Source organism: Erpetoichthys calabaricus, chromosome 2, assembly GCF_900747795.2.
Source record: "Erpetoichthys calabaricus chromosome 2, fErpCal1.3, whole genome shotgun sequence".
Taxonomy (NCBI): domain Eukaryota; kingdom Metazoa; phylum Chordata; class Cladistia; order Polypteriformes; family Polypteridae; genus Erpetoichthys; species Erpetoichthys calabaricus.
This window is the reverse complement of record NC_041395.2, coordinates 325792535-325819139: the sequence shown is the minus strand read 5'-3', so window position 1 is coordinate 325819139 and position 26605 is coordinate 325792535. Positions and strand designations below refer to the sequence as shown.

Below are 26605 nucleotides of genomic sequence, written 5' to 3'. Positions count from 1 at the left end.
GGAACACTAAAGGGGAATTAAAAGATGCAGACAATGAAATAGCAAATGCCTTAAACTTACATTTTTCTTAGGTGTTTACAAGTGAGTAAGTGGATAACCTCCCAGAGGTAAACGCGACTACTAAGGAGGTACTGAGGGATCTGGGAATAGTAGAGGGAGAAGTACTGCTGAGATTAAATAAGCTGAAATCAAACAAATCACCAGGACCAGATAATATTTATCTTCCAGTTCTTGAGGAGGCTAGTGAGTAAAGATATAAACCCTTGACACATATTTTTAGGAAATCACTGCACACTGAAGAGATTCCAAAGGAAAATGGCAAATATCATCCCATTATATAAAAAGGGTGACAGTGCAGATCCAAACAACTATAGGCCAGTAAGCTTAACATGCATCACAGGAAAATTAATGGAAGGAATTATTTAGGATACGACTGAGCAACACTTGGTAAGGACAGGAGTTATTAGGAACAGTCAGCATGGGCTCAGAAGAGGGAGGTTGTGTTTAACTAACATGCTGGAATTCTATGAGGTGGCAACAAAATGATACAATCAAAGTGGTGTATATGATATTATTTATCTGGACTTTCAGAAAGCATTTGATAAGGTGCCACATGAGAGGGTGGGCATCAAATTAAAAGAAGTGGGAGTTCAGGGTGATGTTTTTAGATGGGTGCAGAATTGGCTCAGACACAGGAAGCAGAGGGTGATGGTGTGAGGAACCACTTCAGAATTGGCCAATGTTAAGAGTGGTGCTCCACAGGGGGTCAGTGCTAGGGCCACTGCTATTTTATATATATATATATATATATATATATATATATATATATATATATATATATATATATAAATGATTTAGATAGGAATATAAGTAACAAGCTGGTTTAGTTTGTAAATGATACCAAAATAGGTGGATTAGCAGATAATTTGGAATCCATTAAATCATTACAGAAGGACTTGGATAGCATACAGGCTTGGGCAGATTTTTGGACGATGAAATTTAATGTCAGTAAATGTAAAGTATTACACATAGGAAGTAAAAATGTTAGGTTTGAATATACCATAGGCGGTTGGAAAATCGAGAGTACACCTTATGAGAAGGATTTAGGAGTCATAGTGGACTCTAAGCTATCGACTTCCCGACAGTGTTCAGAAGCCATTAAGAAGGCTAACAGAATGTTAGGTTATATAGCGCCTTGATGTGTGGAGTACAAGGCCATGGAGGTTATGCTCAAGCTTTATAACACACTGATGAGGCATCATCTGGAGTACTGGGTGCAATTTTGGTCTCCAAGCTACAAAAAGGACACAGCAGCACTAGAAAAGGTCTAGAGAAGAACAACTAGGCTGAGTCCAGGGCTACAGGGGATGAGTTATGAGGAAAGATTAAAAGAGCTGAGCCTTTACAGTTTAACAAAAGGAGATTAAGAGGTGACATGATTGAAGTGTTTAAAATTATGAAGGGAATTAGTACAGTGGATCGAGACTGTTATTTTAAAATGAGTTCATCAAAAACGCGGGGACACAGTTGGAAACTTGTTAAGGGTAAATTTCGCACAAACATTAGGAAGTTTTTCTTTACACAAAGAACAATAGACACTTGGAATAAGTGACCAAGTAGTGTGGTGGACAGTAAGACTTTAGGGACTTTCAAAACTCGACTATGTTTTTTTGGAAGAAATATGTGGATAGGACTGGTGTGCTTTGTTATAATATATATATATATATATATATATATATATATATATATATATATATATATATATATATATATATATATATATAAAGAGTCTCTACCAGATGTATTGCATTTATACCTTTATGTCTCAAGTACTTTGACTAACCAAGTCTGAAATGTCATTGGTGTGTTAGGGGAATTAGTTAATTGATTTGAAAGCTGGAGCATTTAAAATTTTTAGTTACTTCAAAGAATCAGTTACCACTTTTTGTTTATTCTATTCTTTTTAACTGTAAGTCAAATTCAAAATTAACAATGAAAATAGAATTCAGTTGAATGCATCATATCATTAATGGGCTGGCATCCTGGCTGAGATGACCCCTGTTCCCTTGCATGGTCCAAAAGTGAAGCAGGGTGTCCCCTGTTTCAAAAAGATGGCCTGGCATCCTGGCAAGGGTTAGATGGAGCTCTCTTACCTGGCCAGCTGAGCAGATGAACTATATAAGTGGTGGAGCAGCCCAACCGGGATGGTTGGCATTAGTTTCTAGATCAGAAGGGCAAAAGCAGTGAGGGGAAGTACGAGGCTCCCTCCCAGGTGTATGTCATTCCCCAGCACAGTGGGTGGAAGCATCACTCTTAGCAATCCCCATTTGGATACACACAGGGCAGAATGTGAATGTGGTTCCATATGGCTGCCCTGATGGGTTCCATAGGTGCCAGTAGTGGGAGCTATTGGAAGTGCTTCCTGGAGACAATGCTTTGGCACCAGAAATACTCCCAGGTCAGATTTAAAATCACTTCATATCACGCAGGGAGCTGGAGTTAGGAGGAGAAGGAGAACAACATTGGGGACAACAAGAATATTTATTCCTAAAGCACATTTTCATGCAAAGGATGTAGCTCAAAGTGCTTTATAGCACAATTTGTACAGTGCACTCTGAGATATCACAACAAAAACTAGAGTTTCCAAACAAATTCCTTTAAAGGACAAGCGTACCAAATTTCCACAAAGTCAGCCCACTGGGAGCAGACAGACAAGCAACCTCAGTAGGTGCTTTTTGGATTATATGCAAAAAGACCTAAAAATTAAATTTGTCCAAGAAAAAGTAGTAATAAAGCAATACAGTGGCCCAGTGGTTAGTGCTGTTGGATCAAAGATACAGTGTCTCCATTGGTGTTAATTTTGGACATTTTCTCAGTGTCTGTGTGGGACATTGCCTGTAGGTGCTCCCTTTACATACCACAACCCCAACCATTGCAGTTTAGGTTATTCGGCACATCTAACTTGGACCCTGGTCATTGTGAATGAGGGTGTCTTGCAGCAGTTGGCCTTATCACAGAAGAATATCCTATCCCATGGCTGTTGCCTACCTTCAGCATAAAGCTGCTGGGATAGCGTTCAGCCCCTGTGATGCTGAAATTGGTTAGGCATGTTTTAGAATTTTTCATTGTTGCAATCTCGCATGATGAGTCATGGAGCCTTTATGCAACTTTCAGGATCATTCCTTCCAAATACATGGTACTATCAGTTAATGTGCCAGGACATCCTGATAGGAGTGGAAAGCAAGCAAATCCCTCTAAATTCAGGGTGTCAGTATACAGTATACAGATGTCTCATATTCTGAGAGAGAAGACAAACAGATACTGGGAATTAGCAAAGAAATGGCACAGGAGAAATGTTTAATGAGTTTTAGGAGTATGCAATAAAAAGACTGGTGAGCAGTAAGGCGGATAAAAACTTTAAACTTAACTTTCAAAAATGTTTTTAAAGCGGGCAGATCATTTAACAATACACTGAGAGGAAAAGTGTAGATGGGGTATAACTGGTGATTCTTAATTGGCCTGCTGGAAGCATGAGGGTATGTGTGTGAGTGAGCCATGTGAGGGACAGGCACCTCATGCAGCTAGGATATGCTTCCACTTCCTATGATGGAGAACCAGATCAAAAAACTTAAGTAGGCAATCCAGATCCCAAGTTTAACCAAAAGACGGTTCTTTTTTGTTAAAAGAGCAAGTCACTCGACCTCCTTAGAGTTCTGTTTAACCCTGGAAAAAACAAGTCAAAAACATTGAATTTTTTCAACAAGATAAAATGTAAATAATGCGTAACAGAAACATGTAAATATCAAAACATCAACATAAATATAAATAAAGGTATGTCAAGTCCCAGGACCTCCTGGAGGTTGTAGCAAAAGGAGAGAATAAAACAAAACTGAGTGCCATTATAAACAATGCTGCACATCCTCTCTCTGACACATTAACACTGAATATTTTGAATATGACAGTTGATTACTCATTCATTTTCTGAAGTAGTTTATTAAAAAACTCAATCTTGGGGTCACAGGTGACCACAGTGTATTAAATTCTATACTGCATGTATCAGACAGCAGCACAGATATTCTTCATCATGGGGACTTTCATTCAATGAATTATTCAGCACACATGCATCAAGAAATGTGATGGGGGCTCCTTTATACCAACAGCAATACCCCTGCATAAAGGCCTCACTGTGACTAACAAGTCCAAAGTTTTCTCCTTTTTTAATTTTCTTTAGTCATTCTGCTTGTTCAGACCACAGTGTGTCTGTATCCCGTGACAGACGGCATGCATAGACTGGCATCTCACAGCCAGAGTAAATCTTATCCTTATCTGGCAGGGATGCCAGTAGCATGGAAGGACCAGGGAAGATAATGCTTTCAACACATTTTCTTCCCCAACACGCCAGGTGGCAGCCTCCCTGGTTTAGCTTTCCCATTCGGCATGGTGGGACTTGTAGTTCCAGGGAGCTGCCCTGCTGGATTCCGTGTGGGCTGCCAGTGGGAGCTGAAGGGATACACAACCCCTACTTTCTGGAACTTCCGATTGGCCCAGAATTGCTTCCATAATGCTATATCCTGGCACTGGAAGTACTCCAGGGTCACACATAAAAGAAGCCATTTGACTTCAGTCAGGCAGAAGAAGACAAAGCTTGCATGAAGGAGTGGAGGACTGAAAGAAAGAGACAGAAGAGATAACAGAGAATTGATGAGCTGTGGTTGTGGTGTGGAAACCTTTTACTGTGAAGAATTTTGCACAATAAAAACCTTTTATTACACACCAGAACCTGTATCTGTGCTGCTGTGTTGGGTGTTTGGGGAGCTCCAGCACTCCCTCGTTACCACAATACATATATATTTTTCTATCAACCTATTCATGTATTTATTTGTTAAAAGAGATTCTATGAAAAGCCAATATTTTCCCCTAGGGACAAATAAAGTTCTATCCATCCATCTATCCACATTTCTCCTGGCATGAACATTGACAGTTGCTGCATTGTGAACAGTGTTTGGGGGCCTACGGTCTTTCTTGTTTTTCTACTTGATTGCAATCATTTTGGCTTTTTGGTACACACCTGTTGGTTTGTCATGTGGTGGGTACGGCAATGCGCTGTATCAGCGGGTGCTCCTAACCTCTCTTCTCTTCCTACTTGCACCACAGTGAACCTTCAGACGACCGAATTCAGCCGGTATACCACGGTGGTTCAGTCGTACAGTATCGTATGCATCAGTTTCAATATCTGTGTCAACGTCTGATGACCAATTCAAACTGTTACTTACTATAGCTTGATTCAACCAATGGGTTAGTTTCAGTTTGTTCTAAAACTGGCTTCACAGCTTCTCGTTTAAACCATTGTGTTTTACTTGAAGAATGCTGATGAGTCACTTTAGGAGTGGCAAAACGCTCAAAAATATTCCTGACTTTTTGCAGCTTAATGTTATTTTATCCCATTAGATGGCAGCGGAATACTGTCCCTAGAGTTTTTTGGGCCTAACAATGTAAAGTGGATCATCACACGTAATGCCGACTCTGGTTTAGCTGTAATTACATAGAATAACAAGCCCGAGTCACACTTAAGGTTAATTACGTTTTGAATTTTCATTCTTCCATCATGAAAATAAATAAAACTGTATACATTGTTTTCCTGGGAGAATGCATAAAGTGTTTTGACTATGACAGCTGATTATTCATTTATTTTCAGATATAGTTTATTACAGAACTCGTTCTTGGGGTCACAGGTGATCAGAGCTTATTAAATTCTGTACTGCATGCACCAGGCAGCAGTGCAGATATCTCCAAGGCTTATGAAAAAGTAAGTGCACTCAAAAAAGCAATCTTGCTTACATGTCATCACCTTTGTTTATTCTAATTACTACAGCATGCCACATTACTGACAGAGAGATTACATAAAAGAGGGTTAGACTATAAAATGGACCAAGTTGAGAGAGTGTTGGTAGGCACACCACGCTGGATGGGCATCCTATTGACATGCCTTGTATTCATTTCTTCTAGGCATTGCTCTGACCCCAGCTTTAGAAACAGTAGATTCAGGAAATGGATGGTCATCTGTACTTGCTGGGTTCTTAAGATGTGACTGTAGGTCACATTTAAATATGAAGTGCCAGAGAAAAGATCAAATTAAAAAAAAGAAAATTTGAATTGTATTCATCGTTTTAAAAGCTACCGTGCAAAATGTGCCCAAAAAGGAATAAATAAATTCATCTGCTAATGACAAGGAGGCATTTATATTGTTAGTATTTCAATTTTGTTATTGGCAAATGTGAAAGAAAAAAAAAGCGCCAGTTGTAGCTTGAATAGAATTTTTTTTAATGAGTGCTTCTTCTATTAAAATGGTTTATACATACTGTAAATATTAAGGGCTGCACGGTGCCACAGTATAACACCAGGATCATAAATTCAAATTCAATACCCAGTCACCATCTATATATACGAACAGCACATTTTCTTTACGCGTCTACAATAACGTCCTCCCCATGGTTGTCTCCTGCCTTGCCCCCAGTACTGCTAGGGTAGGCACCAGCTCCCTGCAGCGGTGCACTGGATTAATCTGGTTGGAGTGTGTTAAGTAAATATTAAACTCCCCCACTAGCTGTTTGCATGCCTGGCTCCAGCAGCTTACACTTGTGAGGCCTGTCATAAGTAAATACCAAAGCAAAGGATTTAAGAATAAGCAGTTTGCATCCAACTAACATCTTTTACAGCAACACTCATACAGCAGTATTCTGCACCCAAATGCTGCCTCAGGAGTCGTGCACTGCTAAACAACACAAGCAAAGTCAGCAAAAAAAGGAAAATGAGAACGGATAAAACATAACACCATTTCAAAGTGTAAAGGACAAAGCGACATGTGCACTGCTTCCAAGATGAGAGAAAAGCTCCAAGCAGTGAGTGGGAAACGAACTACAATATTAACATACAAAGGGCTATCTATCCAATTAATAAACCCAGGCATATGAGGCTCGGCATCAGTAACACTTTCTTTATAATTCGGCAGCGTGTCCAAACAAGAAGCCTGATGCAGACAAGCATCCCACTGCTCAGGGCGTGCACTCGCTTCATTTTACTCTGTCGAGTTCCTGTCATGTTAGTACTGACAGCCTCACACATACATTAGTGCTTTTTCAATCACCTGAAGAAGAAGAAAAAAAAATTAAAAAAAAAAAAAAACATTCTTTCATGGCAAAGGGGCAATTTTGCAAAGCTTTATTTAAATGACAGTAAGAGGGCCACATGGTGAAATTTAAAGAGACACTTTAAAGCGGCTCTTTCATCAGGAACGTAATGCTGTCACACCTTTACAGCCAACCTAGAGAGGCACATAAAACGTGACGGATCAAGTGACAAGAATATTAAAAAAAAAAAAAAAAAAAAAAAAAAATTAATAAATAAAAGGTGCCTTTGATTTAAAAAAAAAAAAAAAAAAAAAAGCTGATCAAAACTAAGTGTGAAATGCATACTCAGTGGCATGGTTCTGCAAAGAGGAAGTTGCTTGATGATTTGTTCTTTTTTCATTTTGACTAGACCCATCGAATATAAATTTAAATTAAAATCACATGATCGCTAACAAAAATAAGGTTTAATTTAACAGACATCTGCAGGTTTAACTTGTAGTTTCTACAGCCATCGTTCTTCACAAACACTGGACAAGTCATCATGTTGGATTTCTTTTTAAATGTAATTAAGTAGGATACAATATCAAGTGTAAGAGGTCTATAATTATGTGTTACCGTATATACTCACATATAAGTCGGGTCTTGAAACCCGAAAAACTGATCATAAAATCAGACCCCAACTTGTACGCCCGTTCAAAAATACGACACTTATTTTTTTTTTTTTAACATCTTCCTGTCTCCTCCAATCTCGCACCAGTTTCTCAGACGCATCCAATTTTGTTGCAGCAGCGCAGTTAGCGTTTTCTTTCACCACTTCAACGACTTTTAATTTAAAACCAGCTTCATATTTTCTTCTGATTGAATGCTCCATCGCAGATAAGTGGATGCTCTTACGATAAAGGTGTATGAGGGTGTGAGATACAAAAAACGCAATACAGTGCAAACGTCACTTTGGAATAGTTTGGGTATTACTACTGTGTGGTCACGTAGGCATAATACATAGAAAAAAAAACGGCAGCGTATTACTCTCTCAGGTGGGCGTTAGCATATCGTAATCTCTTGGACCAATAGCGTGAGTTTTCCACATTCAACTTATATGACCAACATTACAAAATACAGGAAATTAAACGGTAAAATCAAGCCACGACTTATCCGCGGGAGAACTTAAACGCGAGTATATACAGTATGTCTTTGTACAAAATTATGCTTGACAGTTAAGTTTTTTTTTGCACTCTTTTTCATGAGCCTCATTTATTAAGCTTGTGTATCCACAAAAAAAAAAGAAAAAAAAGAAAAACAGGCTTGAAATGCGAGTACGTAACTTCCCATGCCAATGTCAGGATTTATAAAAAGAAAATTTGACGGGGAAAAAAATTAGTATATTTACAGCAACTCTGACCCATGTGTAATCAACATTTTAGGGAAATGGGAAAGTGATAACACCCTTGAACAAGCAAGAGAAAGCAGGATAACAAGCTAAATGATGAGTCATGCGCTAATCTCTTATATTTATTTCTCTTCTGGTTCGTCCTGCTTCCACTTCAAAACCGGTCCCGCCCACACGCAGCCGACACGGCATTTCTCGATTCCTATTCGTCGTCTTCCATGTCATGCACTATACTGGCCTGCTGAACGTAATACATCCAACAAGTACTCGAGGTTCTGCCACAATGGTAAAGTAGCTTTGCCACCCTTGCGGGAGCCACCTGTGTCTTTACAGCAGCTTCTTACACTGCAAACATCAGAAGCTAAAAATTATCGTGAACACATTCGAGAATACAACCCTTCTCTAATGTTTGCTTCCATGGGTGCACAGATAACTCAACCTCCTGGCCACGGACCATACTGTTTTAAAATACACGGGCAAATTTATCACCAAATCTCTCCACTATACGCTAACACTTCTACCTCTCCAGGATATGGACAGTTGTATGTTTTTGACACAGCGCAAGCTACTGAAGTGTGCTTACAAAATAAAAGCAAAATCTGCATGCAGCGAAAATGTACTTCTCCAGCTAGATTCCATGCTCAGAACCATCAACCCCTTCGCTAAATCATACAAACACATGCATGAAATCACTCAGTCCAATCCAACAGCATCTGTACAAATGGTTTTCAAGGATACCCCTAGGCAGGATTTACGACGATACAGTGCCCCGACATGTCACACCGATGTTGCCACGATTTTCGTCGGAGAAGATGGCGAAACGCCTGCCAAAAGGGACATAGGCAATTCCTGCATATAGATTTCCACGCTCAATATGAATTGCAATCCTATGGTTTACCCACTTTTATTCCCTTACGGAGACATTGGCTGGCACAAAGATTTACAACATGTTCTCGATAAAAGAACCGCCAAGCGAATAAGGCTTACTCAATGCCAATTTTACACGTATAGATTAGCAATGAGGAATACGTTTAGTTTTTTGCACTCCAGCGGCAAACTATTCCAACAGTACGTCGTAGATGCGTATGTTAAAACAGAGAGAGCGCGTCTCAACAATCTCAGATTACATCAACAAGATCTGCGCGTGGAACTATTAGACGCACTGCAAGCAAACACTGAAAATAACAATGCACGTGTAGGCAAAATGATCATATTACCGTCCACATTTCCAGGAAATTCAAGATACATGCAACAAAACTATCAGGATGCCATGGCCATAGTACGTAAATTCAGAAAGCCTGATTTATTTATCACTTTCACATGTAATCCTGCTTGGCCGGAAATTCTATATGCACACTGTGTCTTTCAAGAAGTATTTATTTCTTCTTGATTTCTGAATTCCTTTCTCACCGTTTTCCATTCCTATTCTTACACTGCCGTATGCTACGGTGGGCATCGGCTAGTAATAATAATAATAATACACATCACAGAGCCATTATGATAATGTGCCCACTGCGTTGACATGACAAACATATTAAAGCTCATATGAGATGAATATTATGTACAGAATGTATTTTAGTCCACTTTTGAGAGGACCAATGCTGCATTTTTGCAATGAAGAACTTTTTTTTGTGAAGTGCGGTCAGAAGAGAACCTGGATGCACCGGAAGCGTTTCCGGGTGCCCATGCAGCACTTCTGGCACACCAGGAAGTACTGCAGGAAGAGAGTCAGGAAGCACCTGGACCACATCCCGGTGCATTAAAAAAGGGGCCGCCTCACTCCATTCGAGGAGCCAGAGGAAGGAGCTTGCAAGGAGAGGAGTGGAGGCAGCAGAAGAATAAAGAAAGGAAAAGGACAGAGCATTGTGGGGTTTGTGCACTGTGTGAGGTGCTGTGGCAAGGCTGATCTTTCCACTGGGGTACCATTTATAAAAAGGGTTGTCATTTCAACATGGTGTGACTGAAATGTATATATATAACTTTAAATGAAAGTCTGAAATGTGCAAACAATTCAGATGAGGTTAAACGGCAGAGCAATGAGGTAAATCAATGAAAAAAGTGTCCCTGACCCAAAAATTATGGTATAGTTTTTCTTTTCAATATGTTGTCAATACAATTAAGACAAGTAAGTATTAGCAGAAGACAGGAGTGATGCATTTCAGTACCTGCATAGCAAACTGTGTTGCTTCTGCGTTCTCACTGATGTTGCCCTGCTAATGTAATTAACACTTCCAGAATGTAATGTATCGATCCTATATTTCCACACAGAAGATGGCATTAATACACATTATTATACTGTATTATGAAGCATTATAATGCATAAGTGTTAAAAGAATTACATACAATAGTTCATGATATGATTTCTAAAGCTATAATTTTTGCTTTGTTTTGTATCCTTACAGACGCAGCTTGTCTAAAGCATACAAAAAGTGCTTGCAGAGGCTTATTTCTGCTTAAGACAGACAGACAAGCAAAGGTAACTTTCTGGGCTTGCAGTAGGATAACACACCTGCTTAAATGTGAGCCACTAAAACCGCTGGACATCTGCAAGTAATGGGAATATTGGCTGATTGGATACTCTTGTGCATGCATACTACGTGAACATGTGCTGACATGGTTGTCAGAGTTAAGGCTAGGAAGTGTTCACCTTGTACATCAACAAACTAAAAAGCTTCAAGAGAAAGAGGAGGAAAGAACAAGGACCAGGATGCCCATGCAGTGAGCCACACACAGGAGAACACAAGAACCGAGACTCACCTGATCATGGTCACATATTGGGCTTGTCGTTCAGCACGGTGAAGAGTTGCTGCTAACTATCCAGGTTGTATGACACGATTTTCACAATTATTTTCTTTACCTCTGCTTCATTAATATGAGGAATATTAAAGATAAGGAGTTGTTTAAAAAAAAAAAAAAATTTTTAAACTTGCACCCTGGCTTGTCATGTTTCTCTGTTCTGCCACCACGGGTCTAGAGATCTGAAGGAAATGCACAGTTGCAGTAGCAGTGAATGCTGGGTCAGGTTGTATCATAGTCCCAGGTCCATGTGCATTGTGGCTGCAGGGTCGACTTCAGTATCGACACCAATTTTCTCACCTTAGGAACTGTTACCAAAATGGTTCCAAAGAACATAACAGAAAACTCGAAAACCCCCATCTTACTCCAGCCTCACTGGTGTGCCACACTACAGCCCGTCTCTCTCATTGTGCCGCACTACGCAGTGCCTCCCTCTTGATAGCCATGAAGTCTTAATCACATCAGGGTGCTTAGTTTTGTTTCATTTAGCCAACAAAAAGCTTATCAACGAGTAATCGAGCAAAAGGGTATGAATGAGGGATTGACAGGAAACTGGAGGTTAACTTCTGGTAACGAAAATCCCAAAATGCTGGCACTGTACCATTGTAAAATGTAGGCGTTTCATTACTTTTCCAGTATTTACAGTGGGGCAAAAAAGTATTTAGTCAGCCACCAATTGTGCAAGTTCTCCCACTTAAAAAGATGAGAGAGGCCTGTAATTTTCATCATAGGTATACCTCAACTATGAGAGACAAAATGAGAAAAAAAATCCAGAAAATCACATTGTCTGATTTTTAAAGAATTTATTTGCAAATTATGGTGGAAAATAAGTATTTGGTCACCTACAAACAAGCAAGATTTCTGGCTCTCACAGACCTGTAACTTCTTCTGTAAGAGGCTCCTCTGTACTCCACTCGTTACCTGTATTAATGACACCTATTTGAACTCGTTATCAATATAAAAGACACCTGTCCACAACCTCAAACAGTCACACTCCAAACTCCACTATGGCCAAGTCCAAAGAGCTGTCAAAGGACACCAGAAACAAAATTGTAGATCTGCACCAGGCTGGGAAGACTGAATCTGCAATAGGTAAGCGTGTGGTGTGGTAGGTGGTGTGAAGAAATCAACTGTGGGAGCAATTATTAGAAAATGGAAGACATACAAGACCACTGATAATCTCCCTCGATCTGGGGCTCCACACAAGATCTCACCCCGTGGGGTCAAAATGATCACAAGAACGGTGAGCAAAAATCCCAGAACCACACGGGGGTACCTAGTGAATGACCTGCAGAGAGCTGGGACCAAAGTAACAAAGGCTACCATCAGTAACACACTACGCCGCCAGGGACTCAAATCCTGCAGTGCCAGACATGTCCCCCTGCTTAAGCCAGTACATGTGCAGGCCCGTCTGAAGTTTGCTAGAGAGCATTTGGATGATCCAGAAGAGGATTGGGAGAATGGTCAGAAAAAAAAAACTCTACTCGTCGTGTTTGGAGGAGAAAGAATGCTGAGTTGCATCCAAAGAACACCATACCTACTGTAAAGCATGGGGGTGGAAACATCCTGCTTTGGGGCTGTTTTTTTGCAAAGGGACCAGGACGACTGATCCGTGTAAAGGAAAGAATGAATGGGGCCATGTATCGTCAGATTTTGAGTGAAAACCTCCTTCCATCAGCAAGGGCATTGAAGATGAAACATGGCTGGGTCTTTCAGCATGACAATGATCCCAAACACACCGCCCGGGTAACGAAGGAGTGGCTTTGTAAGACGCATTTCAAGGTCCTGGAGTGGCCTAGCCAGTCTCCAGATCTCAACCCCATAGAAAATCTTTGGACGGAGTTGAAAATCCGTGTTGCCCGGCGACAGCCCCAAAACATCACTGCTCTAGAGGAGATCTGCATGGAGGAATGGGCCAAAATACCAGTAACAGTGTGTGAAAACCTTGTGAAGACTTACAGAAAACTTTTGACCTCTGTCATTGCCAACAAAGGGTATATAACAAAGTATTGAGATGAACTTCTAACACGGTTCCTTCCCAGCTGCTGCTTTAAGGCCAGCTTCGGTCAGAAACTGAGCATCGTATGAAGGCCAGAGGAGCAGCAAATGGGAACAGGAGGCTTGCACACTTTCTCCCATTTAAAAAAGCCTATCACACCTTTTCCGATTTTGATGCTAATAAACCAGGTTACTAGTTGCTACCCAAAATTTTGACGGTGGAGAAAAACCTTCTCAGATGATAACACCATAATGAATTCTGACAATGTACAGAACTGTGTTTAAAACTGTTTGACAGCAGATGCACATGCTACAGTAGGACTCCGTATCAAGTGGAGCCCATACAGTATGTTAGCTGCTCTGGCAGAGGCAACTTACTTTTATCAACATCTTCGGCGTACTATGGCTATAAAACAGAGTGAGGGTGGAGATTAATGTTATGTTATCTTCTGGGTTTTCCGGCACTGCACAAGCGATGCAAAGAAACTTCTAATATGGACTTGCAAAGCACCCCAGACTACCTGTCTTTGTGGCTCCTATCAAAAGGATAGGCTTCATTGAAAGCCCTCTCACAATTCCAAAGGCGTGCCTACAATTACCTGTGAATGCTTATTTAGATTTGTTGTTCCTTCCCTTGAGATCTCTCTCCTTCTCTCCATTACACTAAAACAGCAGTCATGTTCAAATCATGCTTCAAAAAAACCTCAGTGCAAGACACATGACAGCCCGCATGGAGTTTGCTAAAAGACACCTGAAGGACTCTGAGATGGTGAGAAATAAGATTCTCTGGTCTGATGAGACCAAGATAGAACTTTTTGGCCTTAATTCTAAGCGGTATGTGTGGAGACAACCAGGCACTGCTCATCACTTGTCCAATACAGTCCCCACAGTGAAGCATGGCAGTGGCAGCATCATGCTGTGGGTTTTTTTTTAGCTGCAGGGACAGGACGACTGGTTGCAATCGAGGGAAAGATGAATGCGGCCAAGTACAAGGATATCCTGGACAAAAACCTTCTCCAGAGTGCTAAGGACCTCAGACTGGGCCGAAGGTTTACCTTCCAACAAGACAATGACCCTAAGCACACAGCTAAAATAACGAAGGAGTGCCTTCACAACAACTCTGTGACTGTTCTTGAATGGCCCAGCCAGAGCCCTGACTTAAACCCAATTGAGCATCTCTGGAGAGACCTAAAAATGGCTGTCCACCAACGTTTACCATCCAACCTGACAGAACTGGAGAGGATCTGCAAGGAGGAATGGCAGAGGATCCCCAAATCCAGGTGTGAAAAACTTGTTGCATCTTTCCCAAGAAGACTCATGGCTGTATTAGCTCAAAAGGGTGCTTCTACTAAATACTGAGCAAAGGGTCTGAATAAGTACTTAGGACCATGTGATATTTCAGTTTTTCTTTTTTAATAAATCTGCAACAATTTCAAAAATTATTTTTTTTGTCTGTCAATATGGGGTGCTGAGTGTACATTAATGAGGGAAAAAATTAATTTAAATGATTTTAGCAAATGGCTGCAATATGAGAAAGAATGAAAAATTGAAGGGGGTCTGAATACTTTCTGTACCCATTGTAACTATGTCTACCAGATAAGAAGAAATGCCAATGCCCAAACATTCAAACAAGTTAGTCAAAGAAACATACAACAAAAAAAGAAGGAAAAAGATGGCACAGGGAATTTAAAGGGAGAAAAATAGACTTTGCACAATTAATTTTATATATTCGCACAGGGTCTCAAACGAACTAAAAACAAGGGGCATTATCAAGTAACATTGAAATGTCAGCCAAAAAAAAAAACCTTACGATATGAGCTTTTTGCAGCAATAGCAGCGATCAAATCAACAGTATAAGCAAGGGGCTCAAGTGATATATTAAAAAGGAGACAATGGATAGCCCTGGTTGACACTTTTTGGAATCTAAAAGGATTAAGAAATAGTTGAGTTGAAGAGCATTAAAGCCAACTGGGGAAGTAGAACGTCTTGATCAAATTGATATAGCTCTCATCAAAACCCACTGAATATATAACTTTCCACAGAAAATCCCTATTCATGCAGTCAAAAGCCTTCTCGGCATCAAGTGCCAACAGAGCTGCAGGATGGGATAGAGTGGGAGCTATATCTATAATATGTAGAAGACAAGGCATGTTATCTGCTGCCTGGCGGGAGAGGATAAAACCAGTTTGATCTGGGTGAATTAATTTATGAATAACCCTCTGCAGACAGAGTGCAAGGAGATTTGCTAACAGCTTAGCATCAGAATTCATCAGGGAGATTGGGCGATAATTAGAGCAGTCAGATGGCTCTTTCCAGTGTTTTAAGATGAGGGTGATCAATGCCGAATTAAGTGAGAGGTTGAATGGAGGAGGAAATAGAAGAGTTTAGCATCAGTATATAAAGGGTTTCTAGTTCATTCAAGAAGTCAGAAAGGACCTCAGGAGGCCAACCATCTGACCGAAACAAATTTTCCAGTACTCAAGGAGTCTAGAACCTCCTTAAGTTCCAATGAGTTACAGTATCTAGGGAATACAATGCAGCAGCATCATCTGTCGAAAGCCTGGGAAGGGACAAGTTATCTAAACAAGGATTTAGATAACCAAGATCTTTCAGTAACTAATTCAGAATAAAATCCCAGAAAGCAGTTACTTATACCCAGAGGATTGTGAAGGTCCCAGATTTATTGTTAATAGATGAAACAGATGCCCATGCCATCTATTTCTGTAATTTCAATACCAGTAACTTTCTAGGTTTAGCTCCAGACAGATAATATCAACCCAAAGTGTAATGAATTTCAAATTCAAGTTTCTGCAGCAGCAGCATGCAGTTTAGACCATGAGCTCAAGATCAAAAGCTCAGGCTCCAGACATGCCACACAAGGGAGGCAAGAATTCAAGAATGTTTGACTGCATGCAAGAAACAATTTTGTAGAATCTCCAACTGTGAAGTCACAAATGAAGTATTTTATAGCCATCCATACATAGACAAGGTCATCAACATAAGAACTAGAACTAATATTTATAAAAATCTTCAAGCTGAGTGACAAGGGTATCATAAAATACAATATTCCGAATAAGAAAACCAGAAAACATCCAATATAAGTCACAAAATGACAGCATGGGGAAGTCAGTTTCCATTGTTGTGCAACAGTGATCTGAGGGACTGGCTGTTTCAAGAGACACTTTAACAGTGAAGAGAGAAATTTAGAAATAAAAATGTAGTCTAATCCTCAGCCAGAGTGGTGCAGACAGGAGAAGAACAAAATATTTTAGTGGAGGGATTTAACAAACAAAAACAATCAATCAGGTTTAAATCAGAGGCAAATCTACACAGCAAGATGGATGGATGTGTTGTGAGAGAGGAGCTGGCATTTTCTCCAATAAAGTAATCCCTCGCTATATCGCGCTTCGCCTTTCGCGGCTTCACTCCATCGCGGATTTTATATGTAAGCATATTTAAATATATATCGCGGATTTTTCGCTGCTTCGCGGATTTCTGCGGACAATGGGTCTTTTAATTTCTGGTACATGCTTCCTCAGTTGGTTTGCCCAGTTGATTTCATACAAGGGACGCTATTGGCAGATGGCTGAGAAGCTACCCGGCTTACTTTTCTCTGATCCTGACGTAGGGGGATTGAGCAGGGGGGCTGTTCGCACACCTAGACGATACGGACTCTCGTCTAAAAATGCTAAAAATGCTGAAAGATTATCTTCATGTTGCTATCTTGTGCAGCTGCTTCCTGAAACGACATGCTGAACGGTGCTTCGCATACTTAAAAGCACGAAGGGCACGTATTGATTTTTTTTATCTGTCTCTCTCTATCTCTCTCTCTGCTCCTGACGGAGGGGGTGTGAGCTGCCGCCTTCAACAGCTTTGTGCCGCTGTGCTTGGCATACTTAAAAAGCCAAACAGCCCTATTGATTTGTTTGCTCCTTTGAAGAGGAAGATATGTTTGCATTCTTTTAATTGTGAGACTGAACTGTCATCTCTGTCTTGTCATGGAGCACAGTTTAAACTTTTGAAAAAGAGACAAATGTTTGTCTGCAGTGTTTGAATAACGTTCCTGTCTCTCTACAACCTCCTGTGTTTCTGCGCAAATCTGTGACCCAAGCATGACAATATAAAAATAACCATATAAACATATGGTTTCTACTTCGCGGATTTTCTTATTTCGCGGGTGGCTCTGGAACGCAACCCCCGCGATGGAGGAGGGATTACTGTACTGGGCTCATAAAGGTGTGGCATTTCGATTTAAAGTAGACCCCCACGAAGTAGCGGTTCAGAGATCGAGGCCTCAGTCATTCGCGGATTTTTTTTAGAACCTATCTAATATTCCATTATGATTGATTTGAATTGTACAGAAAGGTTGATTACCTTCTTCTATTTGTATTGTTGAAATCATGAAATATCCCCTTGTCTAAAAATTGAAAATTAGACAAATTCATAGGAGCATTTGTGAATACACCCCAATCCCCAAAATGACCAAAGGAACCAAAAAGATACAGACAAGGATGTTTTAATTACAGTAGACCCCCGCGAAGTCGAGGTTCAGAGTTCGCGGCCTCAGTCATTTGCAAATTTTTCCTTAGAACCTATCTAATAATTGCTAGCGGAAACCGCAAAGAATTAACTGCAAAACCCAGCAGTCCCTGCAGTGGCTGATTGGTCTTCTGCCAAGGGTGCTGGGGCTGTTGGGGTCAAAGGATGTCAGCACGGCTTTTAAAAAGGGGGCTGGTGACCAAAAGCAAAAAAAAATAGTTTTTGTAATTTGTGTTACAAGTTCCTGTCTGTCTGCCTTCTGTTGGGTTACCTGTACTTCGTTTTGTGTGCCTGGATTGTCTGCCTGTGTACATGAGGACTGTAAGTGGATTCATGGCCATCCTGCAAAGAAAGGAGCGCTCCTGAACCCGTCTTCACCATTTCAGCAACTAGCGGTAGGACTATCTTTACATTCCCATTCAACGTGCGGATCTCTGGACTATCTACTTTTATCATTACATTTCACCCATTGCCGTTTTTCATGATTTACTCTGTGTGTTTTGTTTGTGCTTTGTTGTATTTAATGTGTAATCGCCGTAAGGGGAACAGGGGTGGTATCGTTGTTTTCATTTATTTCATTTGTTTTCATTACATTCTTTATTTGCTGTTTGATTACCGGTTTGCTTTGTTTTTGTCTCTGTTTGTGAGTGCGTGCAGGTCGGGCCAAGGCTGGTTTCCTCCCTGGAATCTCCACCATAAAAATAAATAAATTGCGTCTTCTCGACGGTGTGAATCTTAGAAGCACCGGACCGCTACAGCGTTATTCATTTCTCCTTGCTACTGATTGACTGTGATGCATCTCCAGCTGAGTGTTCTTGTGTTTTCCGTTTTGTTCCTCTTAACCCTTAAACTGCCACAACCTGGCTATAGTCGTTTCCCAGTGCTATTTGCAAGCACAAAGGAGCTGATCAGTCAGTGCTGTACATTCATTGAGCAGTCAGCTCATGACCACTGCCAGCCCCTTGTAAACAGAGGGGCTGAACGGACCCCTAGAAGACACAGACACTCCTCAAAAAACCCCTCTTAAAAAATGCTGACAGACTACTTTTACATTGCTCCCTTACTTGCTGGACTTACTTGCAGCTGCTCTGTCGCGTGATACGCTTCTCGGCAACACTATGCATACTTAAAAGCATGAACAGCACCTGTCCTTTTTGGCTGATTACTTTGTTTCTCTCTCCTTCCCCAGACATCCTCTGCTCCTGTTGCGGGTCCCGCTCCCATTGTGCTCCCCTATGATGTTTGCCTATTCTTTTAATCGAGAACTAACTGCATACTGAGCTCGTTTTACTTCTGAAAGAGACATGTTTGTTTGAAGTGTCTGAATAAAGTTCAACAATCTCCTGTGTTTCTGTGCAATTCTGTGACCCAAGTGTGACACCCTGCAGCCTCACTGTCTCTGGGATTGAGCCGCTGCACTAGACTGGCCTGCCAGCTTCAGCGCTTACCTCTGTGTGCTTGCATGCAGCCAGTTCATCTTGCCAAGGTATGAGGCATGTGTCTTTCTCATATGGTAACCCGAAATGCTCGGCTTCTGTAAAAGAAGAAAACACAGTTCCTTGCGCCTCGGGTTTTGTCGCGACACATACCTCCGACATACGATGGGTTGTTTCAGGCTCCAGTACAGTCATCCGTTCACTGCTCTGTTTGTGCCTAAGCCCCCGTTCTCTCACTATGTCGATCTCGGCTCTGGTTTCCGCTGGACCCGTCAGGTAAGACCACAGCATCGCGGCGTCCTCCGGTGGCCACATTTCTGCGAGGTTCTGTATCATCTGGGCTCGCCCATTCTTCCTCCTGGACTTTTTCCCCCATCTCGAACCAGTACGAGACGAGACTCATCACCGTTGCAGCGCTCTCTATAGTGGGTGGTGTTTGCACCTTCGTGTGTTGAAGCGGGACCTTCTTAGGGTCGTCTGCATACACAATATTTGATTGAATTACAGGTCCCCTGGAACAGACGGCCAGAGAATCCTGCCGACTACGCCAGTGTAGCAGTAGAGGTATCGATCCACCTCTTGAACCCACAGGTACCACTCCAAACACCAGGTAAAAGCACCCTCCACTCCACACTACTCATATAATCACAAAACCAATACTCAATAACAATCCTCCACTCCCAGACACTTCGCCACCCTACCTCCCAGCTCAGCTCAGTGTCTGGGCTTTCCCAGAGTCCTTTTATACACCCTGACCCGGAGGTGTTCCTGCCCAACAGTCCACAATTCCTTATTCCTTCCGAGTCAGGGTAAACAGTCCTTATCTTCACCCCGGAAGCACGTCGTTTCTTCCTGTCCCGGGATTATGATGCACTTCCAGGTTATAGGGCATATATGAGTCCACAGGCCTCCCGACAGCGACTCCCAGTGGTCCCCAGGGTATCCAGCAGGGCTGTGTATAAAAACTACATAGTCCATGAGGCCCTGCTGGAATTCGGGGACCGTCCATGCTGTCAGGAGAGCTCCTCCTGGCGGCCTGGGGGTGAGGGCCGGAATAGGAAGCCGGCCATCCATCACAGTATATATTCAATTATATATAAATTAATTATGCATGTATAATTTATACTGTGTATATACAGTAATCCCTCCTCCATCGCGGGGGTTGCGTTCCAGAGCCACCCGCGAAATAGGAAAATCCGCGAAGTAGAAACCATATGTTTATATGGTTATTTTTAGAATGTCATGCTTGGGTCACAGATTTGCGCAGAAACACAGGAGATTGTAGAGAGACAGGAACGTTATTCAAACACTGCAAACAAACATTTGTCTCTTTTTCAAAAGTTTAAACTGTGCTCCATGACAAGACAGAGATGACAGTTCTGTCTCACAATTAAAAGAATGCAAACATATCTTCCTTTTCAAAGGAGTGCAAAGCAAGCAGTCAAAAAAAAAAAATCAATACGGCTTTTTGGCTTTTAAGTATGCGAAGCACCGCCGGTACAAAGCTGTTGAAGGCGGCAGCTCACACGCCCCTCTGTCAGGAGCAGGAAGACAGAGAGAGAGAGATAGAGAGAGATAGCGAGAGACAGATAAAAAAAATCAATACGTGCCCTTTGAGCTTTTAAGTATGCGAAGCTCCGTGCAGCATGTCCTTCAGGAAACAGCTGCACACAGCCCCCCTGCTCACACCCCCCTACGTCAGCGCGAGAGAGAGAGAGAGAGGGAGAAAGTAAGCTGGATAGCTTCTCAGCCATCTGCCAATAGCGTCCCTTGTATGAAATCAACTGGGCAAACCAACTGAGGAAGCATGTACCAGAAATTAAAAGATCCATTGTCCGCAGAAACCCGCGAAGCAGCGAAAAATCCGCGATATATATTTAAATATGCTTACATATAAAATCCGCGATGGAGTGAAGCCGCGAAAGGCGAAGCGCGATATAGCGAGGGATCACTGTAATTATATTTAAATGATAATTTTTTCTATTATCCCCTATTTCCATACACAAAGTGAGGTAACACATTTAAGATGCATGACTAAAATAAGACATTTCATCACAGAATCACATGTTAATGAGAATTGTGCAACTCATAATGATTCGCTCACAAATCCACTGACTGATTTACTGGTAGTGTGATCTGCTCAAGAATCAAATAAGTCAAGGCTCATGACTTGGGCGGTTCATGCGCCTGCACTTCAAACATCTACCAACAAAACAAAAGACGCTCACGACACTATGCCGAAAGGACACACATGTGCTTTAGACTGCCATTGAGCTCCACTGAATCGATTTTGTGGACTTTTGCATTTACTTATATGGCCGACGCCTTTATCCATGGCAACTTACAACATTTATAATAAAATTGATTGCATTACTTTCGGTTTTCGAGTTGGAGCACAGATAGGTCAAGTGACTTGCTGAGAGTCACACAGTGTCAGTAGTGGGATTTGAAGATCCAAAGCTAACCACCACACCACACTGCCTGCCAGTATGAATGGTTCATATTATTCACTGAAAAAAGTAGATGTCGTTCAAAAGGAACAAATCGGAATTGCCCATCACTACTGTAAATGTGTTTGTCTAGAGTTTTCAAGTATCTCAAATGAAAAAGGGAAACTTCTTTTCTATGGTAAATATCTAGACTTTCAAGGATACTAAGTACAGCTCACTGGTAATGGAATGCTAGTGTAATGGAGGTACAGTTGTCTATGAACAGTTGTGGAAGCAGAGTTAGAGAACCCCATTCACTTTAACTGACAACAGAAAGCTGTGTTAGGGTATGTAGGGGCATCTATCGGGATGCCTTTTCCTTTATCAAATAGGCTAAGATTTAAGACTGCAGGGAGATCTGGGCCCACCAGTTGGAGTTCTACAAGGATGGCCACATTAGTTCAAAACAACATTCCTGACCCAGACGCGAGTCACAATTTCAACACAGAACAGGTTTTAAAGTCTTCTTCTGGTTTTAGTGCAGGTGAACTTGGAGTTGGGAGACAAGGAACAGACATACGCTCAACTTTATTTAAGTGTAATTAAAACATCCTTGTCTGTATCTTTTTTGTTCCTTTGGTCACGAAGGCAGCATTTAGAGTAGTGTGTTTGTGTAACTCACTGTTGACTATACATAAGTAATTAACCTGTTTAGGAAAGTCCCACCAAGGCCTAGGTTATCTCCAATCTTAATGCAACATATTGTCTACTCCTTATTTTAATAATTCCTTGTGTACTTTAACATCCTTGTCTGTATCTTTTTGGTTCCTTTGGTCATTTTGGGGATTGGGGTACATTCACAAATGCTCCTATGAATTTGTCTAATTTTCAATTTTTAGACAAGGGATATTTCATTATTTCAACAATACAAATAGAAGAAGGTAATCAACCTTTCAGTACAATTCAAATCAATCATAATAAAATATTCTTGTGTGGAAAGAGTCCCTTTTCGGCATCAGAGCCTAGCCAATGCGCCATCATAGACACAGCCACAAATTGCACATTGTATCAGGGAGTCTTTGAGGAACTCATGAGGCCATCTGTCAAAAAAATGAAGCTGAATTTTAAGTGGACTTTGTAACAGAACAATGACCCAAAACACACAAGTAATTCAATGAAAAGAACAACTCACAAAGAGGAAACTGAGTGTTATTAAACGGAGTGTTATCAAAATGATAACAAGTCAAAGCCAAGAGAAATGCTGTGGGTGGAACTGATGCAGGAATCACATGGAGGAAAGCCTTTGAACGTCATACAAGGAGTAGTAAATAGAAATTTACCCAAATCAACATAGAAGACTGACAAACAATTACAAGAAATGCCGGCAGTAAGTTATTTCTGTCAGATGGGGACAACATGAGCTTTTGAAGATAGGGTTGTACTTATTTTTCTACCCTTGGCAGCAATTGCATTTCTGACTTTTTGCTGAATGACTGTAAAGAATAATTTTTTATTGTTATTTAATAAGATCATATTTATCAATATTGTTGATCATAAATAAAACATGTTGAAGAACATACACCTTTTCATGGGGTGTACTTACTTTTTCACATCGCTGTATTCATACACTTTGCAAACCAGCAGTATTAAACAGGAAATAATTAGTGTGAGATTCTGTTCTCTGATGCTGCTGAATTCAGACTCTTCTTTGTGCAGCTTCAGGCTGCAACAGTATAATTGGGTAGCTGGCAGAAGCATTCTACTGCTTTTTAATTTAGATGACCTCCCAAAACGAAAAACGGAAATAACATATTAAAAACAATACATAAAAATATTAAAATTAGCAAATGAATTAAAACAATACAACCATAGAAATCATCCTGGCTGGTTGCATCATTCAATAAATGGATCATTTAATTGACCTGGCTTATCTGCTGACAGAGAAATTGTCCTAGTTACTTTATCAATGCCAGAAGTGTGTTGAGGTTAAATATTATTAATAAATATTAAATACACTATTGCAGATGATCATTACAATTAATTCGAGCAAAATGTTTGTTATACATGTTGATACTTCTGGATTAATGCACATGCCTTTTCTGTGAATGCCCAAAGAAGGTGCATCCTCATGGACTACGGTGTCCAGTGATGCCTATCAAGTCCTGAGCACACCCGGATGCTTTTCAGACATTAGCATTTATTTTCTTCAGACAATACATGCTCAGTTCCAGCAGTCCCAATAATATTATTTCCATTGTTCTTTGTCAAGAAGACAATCTATTAAAAATGCTCATGACAGTCTCGAGTTAATGAAAAATAACCTTGCCTGGAACAGAGACCCACTCTTGGTGCCAAGCCTGATAACCTAAGTTGTAAGATGACATATGGGGGCAATGCCATTGTGGTGACGAGAATGAGTAGGACCTAGGTGTTCTAAACTTTGTCAGTGGAAACTGGCATTTCTTTTTTCATGCTAAAGAAAGTGTGCCCTTAGAGATTTACTTTGCTCAGCATCTACAACTGGAGATTCTGTTTCCCTTCCATCATTATCAACTGGCCATAGATAATAGGAGCTTTTGAGCCATAATGACTAAAACACAAAGAACACTTACTGAAGTCAAATCAAATAGCCTGGTGCATGATCTCTATATACTGTATATTTATAAAATCCAACATCAGTCTGTCTGTCTGTTTGCTTTTCACTAGAGAACTACTTAACGGATATTTAGAGTGGGTTTTTTTTTCTTTCTATAATTTGCTTGAACATTCCGGTTGATTTTGAGACCTCTCTAATTGCGCTATGTATCATAGTTCACTTAGGGTACTGATTTATTTATGCAAATCCAAGAGACACGCAGCGAGCCGAGGGAAAGGGAGCGGGGACCTCCTTACTAACGCAATAGCCTCGAGGCGTGTACCTTAGCTCCACTTAGCTAGCGAACGATAGAGAACTACTATAATTAGCTTGAACGTTCCACTTGATTTTGCAGCTTCTCTCATCACGCCAAATATCATAGTTCGCTTGCAGGAGCGATATATTCACGCTAATCCAAGACAGAGGCTGCGGGCCGAGGGAAGGGTGAAGCACGACGTCAGGAGTGAGGAGCTGGGCTGGGCCCTCCTCGCATCCTGTTTCACTACTACGTGGGCAAAGTCACGGGGGATGACTAGTTTATAAATGTGGACAATGCGCCGAGCCTGTCTAATTAGAAGAGTGATGCATACATAAAAAAAGTATGCCAACTGGTAGCCCGAATACAAAGATGTAATAAACCACATACGAGTGAACGACTTAAAGTCTCATCATATAACGTCTTCTGCTCTTTCACCATTATGAACAAAATATTGTGAGCTTGGATGGTAAAATAGGTGGCGCAGTGGGTAGCGCTGCTGCCTCGCAGTTGGGAGATCTGGGGACCTGGGTTCGCTTCCCGGGTCCTCCCTGCGTGGAGTTTGCATGTTCTCCCCGTGTCTGCGTGGGTTTCCTCCGGGCGCTCCGGTTTCCTCCCACGGTCCAAAGACATGCAGGTTAGGTGGATTGGCGATTCTAAATTGGCCCTAGTGTGTGCTTGGTGTGTGGGTGTGTTTGTGTGTGTCCTGTGGTGGGTTGGCACCCTGCCCAGGATTGGTTCCCTGCCTTGTGCCCTGTGTTGGCTGGGATTGGCTCCGGCAGACCCCCGTGACCCTGTGTTCGGATTCAGCGGGTTGGAAAATGGATGGATGGATGGATGGATGGTAAAATAACATCTATCAGGAAACAGAATAAAAATAAATTGTGATCTAGAACATGGTGAGAGAATATATATGAAGGAGTAATTGGCACAAATCAGTCCAAGGAAAGAAAAAAAAATCACAACTAAATACAATTTGTGGCTATCAAAAAGGAGAGAGCAAAAGGTCCTAACCACCTCTAACATTATTTTCCTAAGTACTCCACTGGAATGAAGATTTTCATTTATCCAAAAAAAACATGGTTAAGGGATGCTGTACACCACTAGCCTAAACACACTTGAGTCCATGACAACACATTCAACACGACGCAAGATCGTGTACCAGGCAACCAGTGCCATTGCTAAAAACATGGCCGTGACTATCCATCCATCCAGCCATTATCCAACCCACTATATCCTAACACAGGGTCACGGGGGGTCTGCTGGAGCCAATCCCAGCCAATACAGGGTGCAAGGCAAGAACAAATCCCGGGCAGGGCGCCAGCCCACCGCAGGACACACCCACACACCAAGCACACACTAGGGACAATTTAGGATCACCAATGCACCTAACCTGCATGTCTTTGGACTGTGGAAAGAAACCGGAGCACCCGGAGGAAACCCATGCAGACACAGGGAGAACATGCAAACTCCACACAGGGAGGACCTGGGAAATGAGAACCCAGGTCTCCTAACTGCAACGCTACCACTGCACCACCACCGTGCCGCCCTGGCTGTGACTAGCCAAAAAAAAAAAAATCACAAACTGGTATCGTATGAAAGTAATAATAATAATGTATATAGGGCGGCACGGTGGCGCAGTGGGTAGCGCTGCTGCCTCGCAGTTGGGAGATCTGGGGACCTGGGTTCGCTTCCTGGGTCCTCCCTGCGTGGAGTTTGCATGTTCTCCCCGTGTCTGCGTGGGTTTCCTCCGGGTGCTCCGGTTTCCTCCCACAGTCCAAAGACATGCAGGTTAGGTGGATTGGCGATTCTAAATTGGCCCTAGTGTGTGCTTGGTGTGTGTGTGGGTGTGTTTGTGTGTGTCCTGCGGTGGGTTGGCACCCTGCCCGGGATTGATTCCCTGCCTTGTGCCCTGTGTTGGCTGGGATTGGCTCCAGCAGACCCCCGTGACCCTGTGTTCGGATTCAGCGGGTTGGAAAATGGATGGATGGATAATGTATAT

At 41.6% G+C, this 26605-nt stretch overlaps 1 protein-coding gene across 1 annotated transcript in view; it reads right to left on the bottom strand.

The window, feature by feature from the left end:
* Nucleotides 1-26605, bottom strand: part of fam204a (family with sequence similarity 204 member A) — a 130104-nt gene that overhangs the window by 86919 nt on the left and 16580 nt on the right. The window lies entirely within an intron of this gene.